We start from the raw sequence: 22,485 nt of genomic DNA, 5'->3' as shown, positions 1-22,485 counted from the left end.
AGAGAGGGAGACACAGAATCGGAAGCAGGCTCCAGGCTCCGAGCTGTCAGCACAGAGCCCAACGCGGGGCTCGAACTCGTGAACCATGAGATCATGACCTGAGCTGAAGTCGGACGCTTAACCGACTGAGCCACCCAAGCACCCCAGTTTGCACTCTTTTTAATGGGTGCTCTTAGGAATTAATGATATGAGTTTGGTTTTGTGCCTTCAACTTGGGAATTCAAAACTCCACGTCATTTGTCTCTGTGTATTCAGTTAATAGAAGGAAAAGCATCAGCTCTGTCTTGTGACTTTTATCAAAATAAAGTGGGTCCTCAGAGCTTCAGCTCCTTTAGATGACCCACGTGTGGTCCCTCCTGCTTTGGGGGATGGGGCAGAGCCTCGTGGATAAGGGTTACTGGTCCCAGGGGAGATGTGACTGTCACTCTCCTAAATCTTCTCTGTCCCCCCTTTCCTGATCGTGGAGGGCTAAGACTGGAAATGTGAGGAAGTGCCTGCTTATTCTGAGATCATGGAGCCTGAGAGACCAGGCCTGCCCGTGTCAGTGGTCTTTGACCTTTCTCAGGAATTCTGACTGCACTGGCCTTGGGACTCGCCCCTCTGGACTCTTTGACTCTCGCCCCTCTGGACTCCTCAGTGAAGAGGAAAACGTGTTCCCAAGGTTTGGGTTCTAGGCATTTCCTGTGTCTTTAGGATGGGTATAGCCCGAAATACCTAAGCAGAGGCTTTGTGTTGCATGTCTGCTTATATTAACATACCCAGTGGATGCTTTGTATTTTTGTCCTTTTGGTTCTTTAAACCGCCTGCGGGTGTGGGGTAACCCTCATTCACAAATCTTGGGAATGAATGAAATGTTTGAACAAAATGAAAACATGTACTTGTTCTACATACAGATTCACAAATACCCTATACAGGCACCAAACCGACCAAGTTCCTTATTACATAGTAACTTTGGGGAAGAGCAATTTTCAGAAATGTTCTCTTCTCATTTTGGGTCATCCAGTTGGTCTGCTAATCCTGTGCATTACATTTTCTCCTGATTGCCTTTCTCTGAGTTCCTTTTTACTTTAGGAGCCCAAGGAGCTGAGGGAGTGGGCATATGAGTGTTGTGTATATCCACATTTCTTAGTTTTATTACTCTTCTAGAAGACTTTGAATCTGCTGCTAAAAGAAATACAAGAATTCAGGATGTTAGAGTATGTTTTCCTGGGATACAAAATCTTTAAGGGATTATCATGCAAATGAATATGAAAGCAGAAGGATATTCACCGACTTTGATGGTCTTTCTGGAGGCAGGTGCTCATTTCCTCTGGCCATCCTCTTAATGTCTAGGTGGGGACATTTAGGAACATCTGGTCATTGTGCCGGTGATGGCTCAGCACTTTTAGCTTTTACAGATAGTTGGGAATGACAGATTGGGAACAGAGCTGGGTCGTACTTTCTATTTGATTTTCTTTCCCGCAGCCTTCCTACTAGATCTCATTGATCCCCATGTAATGAAGGTGCGTGAGAGGATGTTGGTATCCTGGCATCTGTAATACACGGCCCATCCTTAGATTCATCACCTGCCTTGCAGATTCGATGCCTGTGCGGGCCTCTGCTTCCTGCTCCCTGTAAAATACTCTGTGCTGTTGAGAATCAACCACCTCTCACCGCACGGTGTCGCTGCTGAGCTAGGCTGCCTGGTGGACAGACTCCCTGGAATCTGTTCAGAGATTTTTTTTTTTTTCTCTGCGTCAGCTTCACATACTGTAGTAGTTTTCCATTCTATTGGTGGCACTTTCTTTTGGATGTGTAGGAATTATTTCAGTGCCACAGTTAATAATATCCATCTTCCATTAAACATTTGCTGGATGCTAGGTCCTATTACAGGATGGAATATGAAAGAAGAAAATAAACACACTAGTTATCTGAATAGTTTTACTGCGTACCAGCTGTGTTTACACAGTTTGGTGCCTAGGCCCTCGCTCTTCATAGCAAATGGTACAGAAGATTTATGAGGCACCTATGAGCTTCCACATTACTATGATACAAATGGAAAAGAATAGCATGGTGATCCAGGTAGGGGGAAAAAAAAAACCACTCACCCAGAGTACAGTCGACTCTTGGTGTTTGCTAGGGATGTGTTCTGAACCTTCACCAACACCCACACGCCACAGCAGCATGTGATTTCCCCTATAAAATCCAGTCATGTATGGCCTCAGAAGCGTCACCATGCATGACACCTTGAGGAAGCAGGGCTCCGCTGAGGTGCATTCTCTGGGTGAGCGGGGCTTCCCATTTAATTGAAACTCCCAGGGGCAGGATTGAAATTCAGCCCTCGGCAAGATTATGCTCTGTCAAAGCAGACAAAACACATGAACACATGTACACCACACACACACGTCTACAGAAAAAAGACTGAAAGGAAATACAGTATGTATAGGGCGTATTTCTAGATGGTGGGCTTAATTAGGGCTCATTATACTAAACTTTTGTGTTTTTTATACTTTCTGTAATGTACCTGTATTATTTTTATTAGGAACAAACCTGGTTACTAAAAATACATACAAATTACTGTTACTAGACTTCGAAGACAGCCCAAAAATGGTCACCACTTGAGTGTTAATGCTCAAAAAGTGAGAAAAGCCATTAACCAGGGACTGGTTCAATACCAAAATGGAAACATGCTTATGCACTACCATAAGTAATCACTGGTCCCAGTACATATTGTCTATTCCTGTGCTTAAATAGCTCCTCTTTCAAACTATAGAAGATGCTTTTTATGCGTTGTCCTAAGGCTGCCATACCTCAGTCCAGGTAGATGAGGGGATGGGTTAAATAGATGATGGGGCTTAAGTGATGAGCACCGGGTGTTGTATGTGAAGTGTTGAATGACTAAATTGTATACCTGAAACTAGCATTACACTGAATGTTAACTAACTGGAATTAAAAAAAAATTTTTTTTTTAATGTTTATTTTTGAGAGAGAGACAGAGCACGAACAGGGCAGGGGCAGAGAGAGAGGGAGACACAGAATCTGAAGCAGGCTCCAGGCTCCGAGCTGTCAGCACAGAGCCTGACGCGGGGCTCGAACTCACGAACTGAGATCATGACCTGAGTCGAAGTCCGACGCTCTACCGACTGAGCCACCTAGGTGCCCCTTAACTAACTGGAATTTAAATAAGAACTTAAAAAAAAAAAAAAAAGTAAGGACTGTTGTGTAGATACGGATAACTTATTTAATATTTGACATCAATATTATTTTTTTTAAAAAATGTTTATGTTTTTGAGAGAGGGAGAGAGAATGCAAGTGGGGGAGGGGGGAGAGAGCAAGGGGGAAAGAGGATCTGAAGTGGGTTGTGCACTGACAGCAGAGAGCCCGATGTGGGGTCCAAACTCATGAACCATGAGGTCGTGACCTGAGCTGAAGTCGGACACTCAACCCCTGAGCCACCCAGGCGCCCCTATATTAATTACCTTAGAAGCGCTAGCTTTGTTAGTAATGACTTGACTCTGGTGAAAGGCTAGTTCCTGCTACACTGCTGGTTTAGCTGTGGCTCCCATGTTCCTGTGTGGGCACCATGGGCATCAGCAATCCGTTCATGCCTGTGGGTGGAAGGTACTACTGGGGGGCCTGTAGAAGTGCATAATTCGAGCACCCTTGTCCCCGCGTGGATGTTTCTTGACGGAGCCCCTCGAACTGTTCCTCAAAGAGGACCACACATGTGCTGACATCTACACAGTGAGTCCTTTCAAACAGATAACCTCCTTCCTGGAGGCGTGTGTTGAGTGAGAGAGTCAGAAGCTATGCGGTTGACCCTAGATTACTGGGTGGCTGCCGCATGGACCTCCCGCCACTGGTGCTGGTGGGAAGTTAGCAGGAATACACCTTTCCGTGGGGGAATCCATATGCGTTTGTGAGCGACCCCGATTGGATAGAAAACCACAGCTCTTTCCCTTGCACAACCTGAAGTCCCATGGAAAAACTCGCCTTTTTGTTTCTGTTTCTCTGGGCTCTGTTTCCATTTTTCTCTCCACCGGGGGAGGGCGTGGGGCAGAGCCCGAGGCTCCGAGCAGCAGCTGGTTGATGGGGACGAGCCGGGATGGGACCTCCGAGCCGGGATCGGACCTCCGTGCAGAGTGGGCTGCCAGTGGATCCCTTTGGATCCCCCAGCCAGCCAGGGGAGGGGGAGGAGGGTGGACTGTGCACAGCTCGCCCGGCACGCTCCCCTGCCCTGGGACATCCCTGTTTGAGGCCTGGGGCTTTCTGAAACTGCAAAGCTGGCATTCTCTTGGGCGTTCCTCATGGAACTTGGGCGTTCCTCATGGCTGATGGCTGATGGCACCGAGGTGTCCTGCGGGATGTTGGGGGTCCTGCCACGTGGAGGGGTCTGCGGTTCCTTTGCCTTGGGGTCGCAATGTCACCGTAACAAGAAGTGACAGCCAGAGTTGTTGTGAAAGCAGCTGGGCAGAAATCGTCCCGTTGTGTCTACGTGTGTGATTTGGGTAGTGTGTGGGTGTTGTGGGATGCGTCCTGCATGCTTTAAAACAAAAACTAGTATCACATTTCATTTTGATTCAACCCCAAATCATTTGCTGTGGAATGCCTCCTCTCCCACCCAAAAGGCAGGTGGGAGTACTTTCCGTATCTGTCAACGTATTAATATCTCCTAACACAGTCCCTTCCACCCTGGGGAGTTCCTCTTCTGATGTTGGTTGCTTTAGGGAGAAACTGAGACGAAATCATGCTACATGGTTCCTCCCTCCTCCTCTCACCAACCTCTGCACTTAGCAAACATCTGAGTGCCTACTGGGCGTGAGACGTTGCTGTGGAAGTTTCCGGCCGACAGAGACATTCCCATTTTGTGGCATGCGGCATAAGTAACTAGGTGCCTCCCCAGGCCTCACCTGGGTCTCACGGCGGCCCTGACAGGTTGGAAGGGCAGGGTGGGGGTCCTTCCCCCTTCGGAAGAGCAAGCCAGGTTGTGGAGCAGTGAAGCATCTCTTGGATTTTTCGGAGTTAATTAGAATTCTCCAATTTAAAAAAAACAAAAACAAAAACAAAAACCTTTGCTTTCCATGTTTTAGCGTAGGCAGTGCGTCCTCGCTCCTTCTGCCTTTCATCTTTGCTCTGAATCTCCAATAAGGGCGGTGAGATGGAAACTCCCCGTGTTACTTTAAAACACAGCTTAGAAAATAATTTTTAGGGGTCCAAATTAGAGAGAAACTCAGAATTCCAGGTGCGCCCTGAATAGCTTTTGACATGTGGCTGACGTGGTGTTGTGGTGACTCTTTTACAATACAGCGCCAGCTCAAGAGCAGCTGGCAGATTAAAGCAAACATTTAAAAGCTTTTATAGCTGCGAATGTTTCAGGGTCCTTCGTATACCTTTCTCTCCTTTTCTTTCTTCCTTCGCCCTTCACCTAAACTGGAAATGTTTTGTTCGTTTTAACTGACTTCCTGTTATCAAACATAATGCCTGTGTCAAAGGTGACGTGATGTGTTTTGATGTTGAAATGCTAAAGAGATAATAGCTGGGGTGTTTTCCTTAGCTGCCTTTTATTTTGGTCTATCTTTTGGCGGGGTGGGGGCGGGACGCTTTTCGGCTACTGTAGGTACCATATTGTTATTTGAATCTTATTTCCACAAGAGTGTTTCCAAGCGTCTCCTGCAGGAGTAGATACTTCTGGGCCACAGGGAAGGCAGGGACTGATAATTTGCTTGTAGGAAACACAGGCAGTCACGACTTTGGTTGTTTTCTATTTGTGATGGATGTTATTTTCGTTTAGTTCTAGTTTGGTTCTTGCTGGCTGGCGTGGGGCAGGGGTAGGCGAGAGCGAGCTTCTCTCTCCGCGGTTTCCTTCTGGGGGGTAGCACTCTATCTAGGAAGGGCGCTTTTATTTCCTCAGACTATTTATATCCACCGCTTATGCAGTCACAGATCCGTGGATGGGAAACAGGCCCTTTTGGAAGAAAAAGTCCTCTCAGTCCAAATGCTTTCTGTCTCCTACAGCAGCTCCCTAATAGCTGCCATGTGTGAGTGGGGACGGATTATGGCGTTGCCTCCTGGGGAAGTCGATTGAAGCTGTCTCTAGAAGTCTTGCAGCACTCTTAGGAGCAGATTTTGGTCTCCCGGGCGTAAAAAGTACATCCCAGGGAATGAGCCCATGCTGGCACCAGGCTGGAGGGCATGGCCCAAGGATCGAGCTCAGGTGCAGAGCCGAGATCCCCCCCCCCCCCCCCCCCCCCCCCCCCGTCAGTCCCGCAGTGCTGGGTGCTGAGACCTGAGCACCATCGAGAAATGTTCCGCTTAGTTTTCCGGTGTGTGAATTCCAGACAGGGAGCACATTTTGTTTCCATTCATGCTAAAAATTCGGGAACATTGCTCGGAGAATTGTGCCGTCTTGCAAAAATGTTTGATCCCGTTTCGGGGTTTCAAAACTGACAGGCAATTTGTGGCCCTGAAGGGTGTGTAATCTGGTATCCCCTGCCCGAGTGGGAAGGTAGAGACAACCCGAGGTGGTGGTGATCCTGTGTTGGACCGCAGCCGGGAGTACAGGCCAAGACCTCTCTGGCTACCGCTCCAGAGTGGGCAAACCCGGCTAAGGTTAGTCTGTCTGTCTGTCTCTTTTTCTCTCCGAGGTACGGGAATGCTATCATCCCTTTTTTAGTTTCTTCTGGTTCCGGTTCCTCGTAGCTGCCTGTGAGTGGATGCTTTTTCCCAGGCGCTGTTGGGCCAAGTTTGGCCACACACAGCCTTCCAGATACTGGATGTTTCTAGAAAAACTCTGTATTATTCTTCTGCTTGTGTTGTATTTTTTTTCTTGAAATGTCTGCAGGCTTCGGGTTAATAATAGAATCAGTGGAAGAAATCCTGGAGTATGGGCTGTTCTTTTAGTTCTTAATTGATTGTTAGAAATATTGCCCTTCGTAAAAAATTCTAGGGGTCAAACCCCATTTGATGACTTGGGGAACATGGATTTGTAATAGAACAATTAAGGGTCTTTAGAATATTTGTTTTAGGGGCACCTGGGTGGCTCAGGCGGTCAAGCGTCCGACTTCTGCTCAGGTCATGATCTCGTGGTTCGTGAGTTCAAGCCCTGCATTGGGCTCTGTGCTGACAACTTGGAGCCTGGAGCCTGCTTTGGATTCTGTGTCTCCCTCTCTCTGCCCTTCCATTACTCGTACTCTGTCTCTCTTTCTCTAAAAAATAAACATTAAAAAACATTTAGAATATTTGTTTTAACTGATAGTTTTTAGTGGTATTTGAACCTTTAAAATTTTAATATATGATTTAGCATAAATAATGAATGAATTATTAAATATATGTGTATTTTCCTCTGTTTGCTTTAACTAAAACTTGTAGAAAATGCTATACAATCGCTGAAATAGAACCTTCCTTTGTGGGGAGGTCTTTTTCCCCGAGGAAGAGAGATTTTGGTGAAAATATGTACAGATTTCTGCTAAAAAGGAAACATACTTTCCCATCGGTACATGGAGATTTACAGTTTAATCTTGTGACATGAGTGTCAAGTTCTCCTGTGTGTCTCCTGTTCCTGTGTCCGGGTGTGGGGAGATCGGGGTTCTGGGTGAAGAGAACAATTGTGTGGGCACTTGGCTCTTGCACCTCCAAGATTTAAATTCAGATTCTAAATAGAATGTCTTGCAAAGGTGGACTGACACCAGCCCTCCCTGGTCAGCGGGATCACTCGATTCTGAATGGGTGCCTCCCCGGGCTGTTTGCTGGTGTCAGAAACCACAAATCTCTCCTGAGTCCTGAGCTGTGAAAGCGTGTAGTTTAAACCTACTTGCTTCCTGCGGGCAAAGTAAAAGTTTGAAATGTAAAATTAAAGTAAAAAGTATTGTTCTAAGAAAACTTGCAAAGTTTTCCAAGTATTTGACAAGTTGGTTTCTTGTCTTTGAGCAGAAATGAATCCATACGGCAGTTTATTAATGACTAATTAGGTGATGGCACCACTAATCCCCCTTCCTGTTTTTAATCTCAGTAAATAAGGAAATATGTCTTTTAAAAGAAAACACTCAACTGTGGTTTCGTAAATTAAAAAATGATGGTCCGTTTTTTTTTGAGGGGAATGTCCAGACCCATTCTGCCTTAGAATTGTCTAGATTATTACTCCAGATCGTTGCTTTCCACAGGCAACCTTGATCTGCATGAATATTTAAGTTTTTCCTCTGGCTTTTTTGTCTGTAAAATGTTCTAAAGGTCAAAGGTCTGTGATTTTGAGGATTCCCCTTTTGGTGTGTACTTTCCTTCCGTGATGATGGGATCGCGTGTGCTCTGTCAGGTTGTCCAAGTGCGTTTGTCACGCAAGGTGGCTTTTTAAAGGACACCCACGGTCACCAAATTGTCATTACCAAACCCTCTCTGTTCTTCGTGGGAGGATAGATGAGATGATCTTTCACATTCTTTCTAGGACTCTGGTATTTATGCTGGTCCCAGCAAAGCAATCAGATGCACAAAAAAAAAAAAAAAAAAAAGAAAGAAAAGAAAAGAAAAAGTTACTACTATTTTCATCCTTATCCTGGCATAATTGAAGCAAAGTGAAAGAATGTTTTGCTCTCTGCTTTATTTTCTTTAGGCTCTTTCTCCAATGGATTTCCCTGTTAATTTATCAATGCAATATATAGGAGCCTCAAATTTGCAATCAAGTTATGTTTTCAGAATATGTGTGCTAAATTGGCTGTTGTAAAAACATGGTTATTTATGTCACTTGGGTTTCTGTACCAGCTCACATATGTTCTCATGCTCCATGATGCAGTTAAATACCATCCTGTGGTGCTGTTTCAGCCAGACCCTGGCCTGGTTGGCTCATGAACGCACTGGGAACGCACGGAACATCTCTCTCTGCTTCTCCAGGGTTTGACTTGGAATTCAACAGCTCTGTTTCAGACGTTGCCCCAAACAGTCCTATTGGACGCCTAGTAATTCTATAGTACATATATATCCTTACAGGGAGTCAGTGAATTTGTGTTGGTAGGTTAATACTTTCCTCATATTTAAGAAAATTTTTTTTTTTTTTTGAAGCTGTTCTTTTTCTTTTTTGTAGTAACTGTTGAATTGTATACACACATAAAAGGAAATGTTTTGGGGGCACCTGGGTGGCTCAGTTGGTAAGTGTCTGACTTCAGCTCAGGTCATGATCTCATGGTTCGTGGGTTCCAGCCCCGCGTCGGGTTCTCTGCTGGCAGCTCGGAGCCTGGAGCCTGCTTGGGATTCTGTGTCTCCCTCTGTCTCTGCCCCTCCCTTGCTCCTTCTCTGTCTCTGAAAAATAAATAAATGTTAAAAAAATTAAAAAAAAAAGGAAACGTTTTGTAGAAAATTTGAAATGTACAAAAGTAAATGGAAAATGTAATGAACTCATGAACTCGATCAGTCTGCTTCCTAGGTTTTTATTCTGGCCAGTCTTATTTTGTCTAATCCTACCCACTCCTCCATATTATTTCGAGGCAAATCCCAGATATTCTGTCAGCTCTCTCATTTTAGTATGTGTTTCTAAAAGATAAGAGCTCTGTTTAAAATCATAACCAGAATACCCCTGACACACCTAAAATAAATCAGTTCTTTTGTATAGTCTCATGGCCAGTGTTCCATTTTCTAATTAGACAAATATAAAGACTGGCTGTATTATCTGTGCATAGTGTGTAAGCGTGTTGGTTCCTTTATAAAACAAATGTAAGAAGAAAGCAACTAGATATAAGCCAGTATAACTTCTGGGCAAGTAATTTGGAAAGTAGATTTCCGTGTCTCTCGAAATGCTGTATTTTAGCTCTTGCTACTAGGGTGTTCTGAAAATAGCAGCAAATACTCATCTGTAATAGCATGCAAGACAGCCATGCGTTGAAACACGGGAGTTTTGTCTGACGCTCGTCCGTTCAGAGTGAGGTACGAGTCTCTCTCCCTCTCTTTTCTGCATGAGGAGTCCTGGCTTCTTCAGCGGGGACGGTATTGATTTTTGCTCCGTATGCTTTCGGTTCGGGTTGATGTTTAGCCTTTGACCCAGCCACTTTCTTACAATAAACAGTTTGTTGATGAGAGCAGCTGCCCACCAGATTGTTTCCAGATTGTTCTCTCCTGGCTGAGGACAGAGTGCACCTTACGAAGGAGTCGGCTCTAAGCTTGTGGCTTCCCCTTCTTACAGCTCTCCGCCTTTGAAGCCAACTGTCAACCTCTGAACATTCTAGTTGTATCCAGTAAAACGGTGAATCCGCGACACTGGAAATCAGGCCTCCCTTACATAAAATTTTGACTATTTTATTTCATTCTCTGAAGGAGTGATAGCATTTTCTAGAAGTTATCTGCCCTGTGGACCAGTTCCTTATATTACAGTAAGAATTCCCAGCATTTGGTATGTGGAAATTAGTGGTAGCGGGTGGATCTGCGTAGAGAAGTGGACGGAACACGCTTGATTTTGGGTAGGAATCTCTGCTCCTTGAATATTTAACTGTTTTCCACACAATTAAGAAACGAGGTAACCTTCAAAACGAAGGTAAGTATTACCTGCCTTGTGTTATGATCTTACCCCTTTAAAATAAATTCTCCTTTTTTTCTAAGTTCTGTCTTTTTTTCAAAAGACAGTACTACATTTTTTTTTTTTTTTAATGCAAGCGACAGGTAACCTAATGACCTGTCAATTTATGTGACTCAGAGGTGCACCTTGGTTTGAATTTTTGCTGCTTTCCCTAATCACCCCGCAGCTGTTACCTGGAGTGGACTGTCTGCTCGCAGCGACCTTCATTAAGACAAGGTTGGGACTTTCAAGCCTCAGAGCCAACACTTTTCGCTAAACTGGCCACCAGGGCCTGCTGTCAGAATGGCGAGACTGAGCTCACCTCCCTAGAGGCGAGTTTACTTTTTCTACAACCAGTAAATTTTGTTAAGCTACCAATCCTGGTTTCAAAACTCAGGTCTCACTACATAGCCTCCAGTCACCAAGCATGCTTACAGCTGTATCCCTTCCAGCCAGGTATTACGTACGGCCTGGACCCAATTCAAGACCTAAGATTAAGACTTGTGTGTTTTTCATTCAGTGCCAATAAGCTGTTATTAATACACTGATTCCACATATACTGAAAAGCTTCACGAACGTACTGGGGTTTGTGTTCAGGGGGAGTACGTCCTGCGTTTGGACCGTTCAAGATTCAGGCCTCTGGAGGAACGGCCCATGGCGATGGCAATCTGGATTTTCAGGAAGGTGTTCTTGCCCCAAGTGGCCATGGCCTCCCTGCCCCAATGCGGGGGTCATGCTGATTCAACTAAAACGTTGAAGATGTTCTTGGTGGTGGTTTGATTTTTTTTTTAATTTTTTTTATTTTTTATTTGAGAGAGAGAAAGAGCAAGACAGAGAGAGAGAGTACACCAATGGGGGAGAAGGGCAGAGAGAGAGAGAGAGAGAGAGATTGATTCTCAAGCAGACTGCGCTCAGCGCAAAGCTCGACCTCAGGGCTCGATCCCACAACCTTGGGATTGTGACCTGAGCCAAAATCCAGAATTGGACACTGAACTGACTGTCCCATCCAGGCATCCCTGATTTCTTTTGATTTTTAACTTTTTGTTATAAAGGCTGTGCCCATGATGATTCTAGGATTAAAAGCAGAACAGAAATACATAGTGAATGTTGGAGCTGGAGGGGCCTTAGAGCCTCTGGAACAAATCCCTTCATTTGTCCTAAACTTTCTATTTAAAAAAAAAAAAAGAAGAAGAAATCTAAGAAAGGTGAAAGAATAGTACATAAACCACATGTAGCCTTCACCTTGATTCACCCTTGTTAACGTTTTTGCTACATTTTCTTGATAAAGAGTGTTTGGGTTTTTTGGGAAGATTCCTACGTTACTGCCTTTAGGTAAAACATAAATAACTTGTAAGTTATTTATGAAAGCGTGACGCTTTGACATTGTTGCTTCTAGGAGTTGGCAAGAGAGTGGTGCTAGTCTGCATTTGGCCCTGGGCTGGTTTTCTTTATTTGAAGTAAAACCATAGCCTCCTGGCCTGTAGTGGTTCTGGGTGGCTGGTCATCGCCCTACGGGCACATCCCCTCCTCACATCGGCCAGCATGTATGAAATTCTTACATTTTAATGTGTCTTAAAATCCTGAATTATAAAACATAAAACATCTTGGAGCCACGTGTTAGGAAGACAACTAGTTGATCTTTTATGGCTAACAAAGGGTTTCTACCCCTGATCTAGGAAAATTCCACTGATGACCACGTCATGAGTATAGGATTTACAATTTTTCTTTCAACTTTCTAACTCAAGTATTGCGACTTGGGAACTTTAGATCTTATTGCTTGCTTCCATAAGAACTTTTTTTTTTTTTTTTTTGGTAAACTGTAAGTAGTGTACAAACGCTGTTGTATTATTTATGTGAATATCTGTCTGCCCCATTAAACTGTAATACAAGATCATTTGAAAGCAAGGACCATATGTTGTTAATCTTCCCAGTATTCGGCCTATAGTAGGCATTTAGTAAGAGCGTTTTGTTTGAACACTTAAGAAGCGTTTTGGCTTTTCCCACTAACGTATTGTGAAACGTTTCCCCTGCTCCTGTGTCTGGGACACCCGAGGGGCCTCAGGGGACAGGCTAGCAGCAAACAGCCCACCCAGCTCGGACTGGCTGCCCGTCCAATCTGGTTCTGTCACCGTTTATTCAGGTAGAATGGGAATTTCATAAACAACCATGTTAAACAGTTTAAAAGAATTGGCTGTTGACGTGCCCAAGGAACACCAACCAGGTGGAGTTGAGGAGAAAGGCGGAAGAGTTTTATCTGTTATTAACATGCTTTCCCGTTTAGAAATTTTAGCGTGTTCTCGCTGGTTGGTCAGCCGCTCGTTGCCGCGAACGAGGAGTTACCGTCTGAAGCACAGGCTTCTCCTGTGACTGTACCGAGGGCAGTGTCCTGTGCCCCTCCCCACCCCCCGCGGGTGTGGTGTGCCCCGGGATTTTCTGAGCTTTCCAGAGTGTTCTGGTGGCAGCCAAACACATGAACCTTTGCTAAAATAAGTGGACTGGAGTAGGAGGCACTTGGTCTTCTCTGAATGCACCCCCAGCCGGCTCGTAACACGTGTTTTTCAGTATTGGAATCCTAGAGTTGATGGTACAGTTAAAAAAAAAAAAATTTTTTTTAACGTTTTATTTATTTTTGAGACAGAGACAGAGCATGAGCAGGGGAGGGGCAGAGAGAGAGGGAGACACAGAATCCGAAGGAGGCTCCAGGCTCCGAGCTGTCAGCACAGAGCCCGACGCGGGGCCTAAACTCACAAACTGCGAGATCACGACCTGAGCCGAAGTCGGTCGCTCAACCGACTGAGCCACCCAGGTGCCCCGATGATGGTACAGTTTTAACTGAGCATTAAACATTTGGGACTAAACGTTGAATAAAAAAAAAAAAATTTTTTTTTTAATGTTTATTTTTGAGAGAGTGAGAAAAAGAGAGGGAGAATGAGTGGGAGAGGGGCAGAGAGAGACAGAGACACAGAATCTGAAGCAGGTTCCAGGCTCTGAGCTGTCAGCACACAGCCCGATGTGGGGCTTGAACCCACATACTGTGAGATCATGACCTGAGCCCAAGTCTGATGCTCAACCGACTGAGGCACCCAGGCGCCCCTAAAGGTTGAATCTTGAAGCTGAATCTTGAATGTCAAAACTGAAGGGGATGTTCTAATTTTCTTTTTTTTTTTTAATTTTTAATGTTTATTTTTGAGAGAGAAAGAGAGAGCATGAGCAGGGGAGGGGCAGAGAGAGAGGGAGACACAGAATCTGAAGCAGGCTCCAGGCTCTGAGCTGTCAGCACAGAGCCCATGTGGGGCTTGAACTCTTGAACCTTGAGATCATGAGTTGAAGTTGGACACTCAACTGGCTGAGCCACACAGGCACCCCCAATTTTCTTGGTTTAAAAATGAAACTGGGGCTCCTCCTGGCTGGCTCAGTCAGTTAAGCATCAGACTTGGGCTCAGGTCATGATCTCGGGGTTTGTGAGTTCGATCCTTGCATTGGGCTCTGTGCTGATGGTGCAGAGCCTGCTTGGGATTGTCTCTCTCTCCCCATCTCTCTGTGCCCCCCCTTTCCCCCCCCACCCCAGCTTCCACGTGTTCTCTCTCTCTCTCTGTTAAAAATAAATAAACATTAAAAAAAATATTTTTAAATGAAGAAACTGAGGCCCAGAACAGGCAGGGGCCTGCCCGCTGGTGGGGAGCAGAGCTGTGGACCCGATTCCGTGCTGGGTTCTGCTGCTTCCACGTACAACGACTAGAGGGCTGGAGGCCAGGCCCAGGGCTGCTGGGCCGGTGGCTCGAGGGGGGCCCTGGAAATCAGCCTGTGCCTGGCATCTTCCACATCCGCACACGTCAGCAGGACACGCTGTCTGGGGTGAGCGGGACAGGCCGCCCGTGGGCGCCCCCACTCGCGCAGGCCCACCTGCTCCGTCAGGCCTGCTTGTGTTGGCCCGGGACAAAGGGCGTTTCGTACAGGCAGGCTTAATGAAGGCCCTGGAGACTTCTCCGGATGTGGAGCCCGGACCCGCGAGTCCTGTCGGTGGAAGTTAGCGCCTCTCGTGTGGAAGTGCCGGTGGAGCTCCGGCCGCAAAGCCTCCCTTTCTTTTAGTGCCGTCCACGGCTCCCTTCTCCTCTGCGCCTCGCGGACTAGATTTCACCTCGAAAACGAGCCCATTTGGCCCCGCCAAGGTGTGATGCCTATAAAAGCAGCCTTGTTAGAAATGCCTCATTCATTACCCCTGTTTTACTGCTCCGCCCGTGCCTTTTGTGGTCTCCCCTAGTTGGCAGGTAACAAAAAAACGCAGTAAATCTGTGGCCTTTCGGAGCCCGAGCCTGAGTGATACTTTCACGCAATAAAAGGAATACAGCTTCACAGACGTTGGTTGGGGGCCTGCTGTGTCCCAGGCACGGGGACCTGGAGTGACCGCGGCGAGTTCAGCTCACGAGGGCCGCCTGTCGCCGGGATTTGGATATCTGATGCCATCCTGAGGCCTCTGGAGTTGCTGGGTTGAGGTCCCTGGTGTGGTCTCGACCGGTGAAGGATCAGCATGTGTGGAAGGTCAACTTACTGCAGGGCCCAAGTCGAACTTCTGGGCCGGTCTTTGAGAGACGGTCGGGTCAGAGAGAGCCACCCCGCGGGCTCCGAGCAGCTTTGGGTTCTCCCTCGGCAGTTGTGTGTCGGCCACTGTCCAGTGTGCCCTGTCCCCTTGTTCCCGGCCCTTCCTGGGCTCTGCTTGTTCTCGGCTACAGGGTTGCATGAGCAGGAGGGGAGCAAGGTGGGTGGATTTCCTCTGCCCTCTCGGCCTACGGCCCCAACGGGCAGCTCTGTCCTCCTCCTCCTGCAGGCCCGTCGCTGGCCCAGGTGTTCCCCATCACCGAGCTTTTAGCGTCTCTTAACTGCCCACAGTTCCGTAGGTGGCCCTTCTAGATACACCATCTATCCCTGGCTGAAAGCAGAGAGGATGAGTGATAACTCACTTAAATGGTAAAACTTTTGTTTCTTTGTGAAAATGTCCTGGGGACACCTGGGTGGCTCAGTCGGTTAAGCAGCCAACTCTTGGTTTTGGCTCAGGTCATGATCTCACAGTTCACGAGTCTAAGCCCCACATCCGGCTCTGCGCTGACCGTGTGGACCCTGCTTGGGATTCTCTCTTTCCCTCTCTCTCTGCCCCTCCCATGTGTGCTCTCCCTCCCTCCCCTCCCCACCAAAATAAATAAATAAACATTAAAAAAAAAAAAAAGTTGGACTTAACTGGAAAGCAGCGTCATCGAGGGCCCCATGGGAGATCTTGCTGCGCTGGGGCCAGACTTGATACAGGACCAAGATGAGTGGTTTCAAACCCAAATGCCTATGGGGCAGAAGGGATAGCACACCAGAGTCCAGCTGCAGAGTGTGTCCCCAGGTGATGAGGGCGGTGCTGCTTGGCCCCAGCCAATTACTACCGTGTGGGAAAGAGTTTCCATTTACTCCAAAGCCAACAGGATATTTGATGTGAAATGTCCTGGTTTGTGAGTGTTAGCAACTAGTTCGAAATGAGTGGGCCAAATAAGATACATCCCCTGTGGGGTCATTTTGGCCTGTGGGTAGGCTAACTTTTGGCGGTGGGTGACCTGGATGTGTGTGGGGGTGGGTAGGTTTCAGCTGTATGCCATTAAACTATCAGCCCCTCAGGTCCAGTCCATTCATTGTGGGGTAACAGTGCTTGGGACTGGTGGCTGAGCCTCTCTGGAGAACCAGTAAGGCAGGGGTCTTGGGAACTCAAACTGGGATGCAGTGCTGTCCAGAGTGGAATCTGGACAAGTTAGGTGAGGGATGATCAGACTGCAGCAGGGTCAGGAGGGCTGGGCCAGAGGCACCTGCATGGGGGGCCCACCGGGTGAGGAGGAGAACACGTATTTCAGACCCTGCCCTACTCTGTACTGGTGCTCAGAATAAAAGTCCACCCGGCAGTTGCCAAATGAGCAATCCCTACCTTAACTGAGGTCAGGACCAAAACTGGTCCTGCTCTTCCAGGAGTGACATCTTTTGATGATAAAGATCTGCTGCGCTGTGTGCTTTCATCACCTGCGTGAAGTCCACGTGAAATTGGCTCTGAATATTTTGTTTGGAAAATACTGCTAATAAGCATTGGGTTGCTTCATATAAATTCCATGAGAGTTAGAAGAATATCAGCTCCTGTTTCCTTGAGAGCATTTAACTGGGAATGGGACACCCATAAAAAAGAGCGTATAGTCCATGTCTTTGTAGACTCATTTTCTGATCTGCCCGCTTCCGGTTGCCTAGCAACGGACAGTGTTATGACTGAAGCACAACTAATTCGATTATTTACAATGAGGCACATGTTCTCTGAGATAGGAAACCTTTATAGGTTAAGATCAGTTATTTTCCTTGGGAAAAGGAGCACCAAAACACAAACAGATGACAATCAGTATTTTAATACATCCATCACTGAGTTTTCACCCGGTGGATCTTGTTAGGTGGGTAAATGTAGCAGATAAAGACGAGTGATGGGGTGAAGTGGCTGTACTGTGACGTGACACAGAATCCAGTATGCCTCTGATCTTCGTTGCACTTCCTGTAGCAGACGTTACAGTATGTTAACTAACCATACAGCAGCCACTCCTGTGTATTTACACTGAATATAAAAGTAAGCATTCATCTCTCCAGAAGTTGGGATACTGGTATTTTTTGGACATTAGTGAGTAATATTGAGTCTCATGGACTCTAGTTATTCTTTAGTGTTGCGAGGGCTGGTTACTATTTGCGTTTTTCAAAAAAAAATCAACTTTAGGTATAAGTTAGATTTAAGAAGATGCACTCATTTCAGTGTAAGGTTTGATACATATATATGCCTGAGTCACCATCATTACAATCATGCTATAGAGTGTTCCAGTGTCCTCCAAGATTCCCTTGTTCTCTTCCTCAGTCAGCCCTCATCCACTCCGCACTCCCGTACCCAGTGTCAGCAGTCACGGATCTGCTTTCTATCACTGTAGGTTAGATTGGTCTTTTTTGAAGTTCTACCTGAATAGAATCCTACAGTACATACTCTTCTCTGTCTTTTCTTTTTTAAAAATCAGAATTATGATTTGGCAGAATATAGCATCCATTCTTTTTTTTTTTTTTTTTTTTAATTTATTTTTGGGACAGAGAGAGACAGAGCATGAACGGGGGAGGGGCAGAGAGAGAGGGAGACACAGAATCGGAAACAGGTTCCAGGCTCCGAGCCATCAGCCCAGGGCCTGACGCGGGGCTCGAACTCACGGACCGCGAGATCGTGACCTGGCTGAAGTCGGACGCTTAACCGACTGCGCCACCCAGGCGCCCCTAGCATCCATTCTTGATAAAAACCCTCAACAAAGTAGGTATAGATGGGACATACCTCAACATCATAAAGGCCATATATGAAAGATTCACAGCTCATATCATCCTCAATGGGGAAAAACCGAGACCTTTTCCTCTATGACAGAAACAAGACAGGGATGTCCACTCTCATCATTGTTATTTAACATAGTACTGGAAGTCCTAGGCTCAGCAATCAGACAACAAAAAGAAAAGGTATCGAGGGGCGCCTGGGTGGTTCAGTCAGTTGAGCGTCCGACTTTGGCTCAGGTCACGAACTCACGGATCATGAGTTCGAGCCCCGTGTCAGGCTCTGTGCTAACAGCTCAGAGCCTGGAGCCTGCTTCGGATCCTGTGTCTCCTCTCTCTGTTGGCTCCCGCTTGCTCTCTCTCTCTCTCTCTCTCTCACTCAAAAATAAATAAAAGGCATCGAAATCGGGAAGGAAGAAGTCAGACTTCCACTGTTTACAGATGACATGGTACTCTATGTAGAAAACCCAAAAGACTCCACCAAAAAATTGCTAGAACTAATACATGAATTCAGCAAAGTTGCAGGATATAAAATCAATATATAGACATCTGTTGCATTTCTTCTATACAACAACAATGAAGCAGCAGAAAGAGAAATCTAGGAATTGATCCTATTCGCAATTGCACCCAAAACAATAAGATACCTAGGAATAAGCCTGGCCAAAGAAGTGAAAGATCTGTACTCTGGACACTATAGAACACTTATAAAAGAAATTGAAGAGGACACAAAGAAATGGAAAAGCATTCTATGCTCATGGATTGGAAGAACAAACATTATTAAAATATCTATACTACCCAAAGCAACCTACACATTTAATGCAATCCCTACCAAAATACCACCAGCATATTTTGCAGAGCTAGAACGTACAATCCTAGCATTTGTATGGAACCACAAAAGACCCCGAATAGCCAAAGCAATCCTGAAAAAGCAAAGCAAAGCTGGAGGCGTCACGATTCTGGACTTCAAGCTATATTACAGAGCTGTAATCATCAGGGCAGTATGGTACTGGCACAAAAACAGACACACAGATCAATGGAACAGAATAGGAAACCCAGAAATGGACCCACAACTATGTGGTCAACTAATCTTTAACAAAGCAGGAAAGAATATCCAATGGAAAAAAGACAGTCTCTTCAACAACTGGTATTGGGAAAACTGGACAGCAACATGCAGAAGTATGAAACTGGACCACTTTCTTACACCATACACAAAAATAAACTCAAAATGGTTGAAAGACCTGTGAGACAGGAAACCATCAAAATCCTAGAGGAGAACACAGTAACCTCTTTGAGCTTGGCTGTAGCAACTTCTTACTAGACACATCTCTGGAGGCAAGGGAAACAAAAGCAAAAATGAACTATCTACTGGGACTTCATCAAGATAAGAAGCTTCTGCATAGAGAAGGAAACCATCAACAAAACTAAAAGGCAGCCTATGAAATGGAAGAAGATATTTGCAAATGACATACCTGATAAAGGGTTAATATCCAAAATCTCTGAAGAACTTAATCAAACTCAACACCCAAAAAACAAATAATCTAGTTAAGAAATGGGCAAAGTACATGAACAGACATTTTTTTCCAAAGAAGACATACAGATGGCTAACAGATGCATGAAAAAATGCTCAATGTCACTCATCATCAGGGAAATATAAATCAAAACTACCATGAGCTAGCACCTCACACCTGTCAGAATGGTTAAAATTAACACAAGAAACAGCAGATGTTGGTGAGGATACGGAGAAAGGGGAACCATCTTACATTGTTGGTGGGAATGCAAATTGGTTCAGCCACCCAGGAAAACAGTATGGAGGTTCCTCAAACAGTTAAAAATAGAACTACCTGATGATCCAGCAATTGCACTACTAGGTATTTACCCAAAGGGTACAAGAACTCAGAGTCAAAGGGGCACATTCACCCCATTGTTTATAGCAGCATTATCAACAATAGCCAAACTATACAAAGAGCCCAAATGTCCCCATCAACTAATGAATGGATAAAGAAGGTGTGGGTATGCACACACACACACACACACACACACTGGAATATTACCCAGCCGTCAAAAATAATGAAATCTTGCCATTTGCAACGACATGGGTGGAGCTAGAGTGTATTATACTAAGTGAAATAAGTCAGTCACAGAAAGACAAATACCCCATGATTTCACTCATGTGTGGAATTTAAGAAACAATACAGATGAACATGTGGGAAGGAAGGAAAAAAAGAGAGGGAAACAAACCACAAGAGACTCTTAATGATAGAGAACAAACAGGGTTGCTGGAGGGAGATGAGTGGAGGATGGGCTAGATGGGTGATGGGCATTAAGGAGAGCACTTGTAATGGGCACTGGGTGTTATATGTAAGTGATGAATCACTAAATTATATGTATTAACCAGCTAGAATTTAAATAAAAACTTGAAAAAAAACCCCAGCGTTATGGTTTTGAGATTCATCCATGTTATTGCATATGTGACTAGTTCAATCCTTTTAATTGCCAAGTAGTGTTCCATTGTATGGATAAGCCTTAACTTACTTATTCATTCACCTGTTAGTAGACATTTGGGTTGTCTGTAATTTTTGGCTATTGACCATTCATGTACAAGTGTTTTTGTGGACACGTGTTTTTATTTCTCTTGGGTAAACACTTAGGAGTAGAATTGCTGAGTCATACGGTAAGTGTATGTTTAATTTGAAAATAAACTGCCAAATTGTTTTCCAGAATCATGGTACCATTTTATATTTGCATAAGCAATCTCTGAGAGTTCCCAGTTATTTCACTTCTTTGCCAAAACTAGATATTGTCAGAATTTAAAATTTAACCATTCTAGTGGGTGTGTAGTGGTAGTTCATTGTGGTTTTAATTTGCATTTCCCTGATGACAAACGATAGGAAGCAGTTTTTCATGTACTTATTGACCAACGGGTATTTTCTTTTGGGCAGTGTTCAAATCTTTTTGTTGATGTTGTATGTTGAATTTTTTTCTCTTGTAATTCTGATTTAAGAATGCTTATTTATAGATTCAAATTTTTTATCATATATATATACTGAGAAGAGTTTCTCTCAGTCTGTTGTTTACCTTTTCATTTTTTTAACATTATCTCTTAATGAGCAGCAGTTCTTAATTGGAATGAAGTCCAGTTTATTATTTTCTTCTTTTATGGTTCATGCTTTTGATTTATCTGAGAAGGGCTTTACTTTTCCCAAGGTCAGAAGTTTTTCTCATTCGTTTTATTTTGGAAGTTTCATATTTGGGTCTGCAGTTCATTTCAAGTTTTGGGTACTTGGAAGGTATAAGGGTCAAGGTTATTTTGTTTTGCATATGGATGTTCAATTTTTTCAGTACCATGTATTGAAAGATGATCCTTTTTCAGGTGAATTACCTTGGTGCTTTTGTCAAAAATCTATTGAATATGTATGTATGGCCTTACTTCTGGCCTCTATTCTGTTTTGATTATCTGTATCTGTAGGCTAATACCATACTGATTTGAATCCTGCAGTTTTAGAATAAGTCTTGAAATCACATAATGTAAGACTTCCAAGTCTTTTCTTTCCAAAATTGTTTTGGCCATTCTAGGTCTTTTCCATTTCTGTGCAAGTTTTAAAATCAGCTTATTAATTTCTACAGAAAAAAAAAAAAGATGGGATTTTGATGGGATTGTATTGCATCGATCAATTTGGAGAAGAATTGACATCTTAACAGTATTGTGTCTTCTGATCTATGAACATGGTATATCTCTTCAATTATTTAGGGCTTTAAAAATTTAATTTAGTAGTGTTTTGTAGTTCTGACACATATTTTAAATTATCCCTAAATGTTTCACATCTATTGACACCATTGAAAATGGTATTTGAAGGGGCGCCGGGGTGGCTCAGTCGGTTGAGCGTCCGACTTCAGCTCAGGTCACAATCTCACGGTTCATGAGTTCGAGCCCCGCTTTAGGCTCTGGGCTGATGGCTCAGAGCCTGGATTCTGTGTCTCCCTCTCTCTCTGCCCCTCCCCCATTCATGCTCTGTCTCTCTCTGTCTCAAAAAAATAAACATTAAAAAAAAATTAAAAAAAAAAAAGAAAATGGTATTTGAAAAAAAATTCGTATTCTCAGTACTAATTGCTAATATATAGAAATACACCCAAGTTTTGTGTATTGACCTTGTATTTTGCAACCTTGCTAAATGCGCTTACTAGTTTAGTACTTTTTTTTTAATAGGCTCCTTGGGGATTTCATGTTGTATGCAACATGTCCCAAAAAGAAAGAAAGCTATATTCACCTTCCTTGAGAATGGCTAGTGTTTCCCCACTGCTGTGGCTAATTCAAAGGGCCAAGCATATATGTAACTATAAAACATTCAGTTTTTGGTTTCACCTGAATTGCATTCATTTGGGTTGAAATCTTGGGAAAGGTAAGTACTAAATTCTTGTGGTTCAAATGTTAAAAGAATAATATTAATCAGAAGATTTTTATGAATTTCATTGTGGTGAAATTTGATAGCATTTGTTTTGTTTTCAATAGGACTGACTTGACTTTCAAAGATTTCAGATTTCTTTTTGAGGCTTGTGTATCCATATCAAGACCATCTCTTATCAGTGCTTTTTTTGCATTTTACCTCTTGGGATACAAACACACA

At 44.4% G+C, this 22,485-nt stretch overlaps 1 protein-coding gene across 6 annotated transcripts in view; it reads left to right on the top strand.

Moving 5' to 3' along the window:
• Positions 1–22,485, top strand: part of HLCS (holocarboxylase synthetase) — a 231,872-nt gene that overhangs the window by 41,039 nt on the left and 168,348 nt on the right. The window lies entirely within an intron of this gene.

Source organism: Puma concolor, chromosome C2 (assembly GCF_028749965.1).
Source record: "Puma concolor isolate L17-30 chromosome C2, mPumCon1.1.hap2, whole genome shotgun sequence".
Taxonomy (NCBI): domain Eukaryota; kingdom Metazoa; phylum Chordata; class Mammalia; order Carnivora; family Felidae; genus Puma; species Puma concolor.
This window is presented reverse-complemented; position numbering and strand designations above follow the sequence as displayed.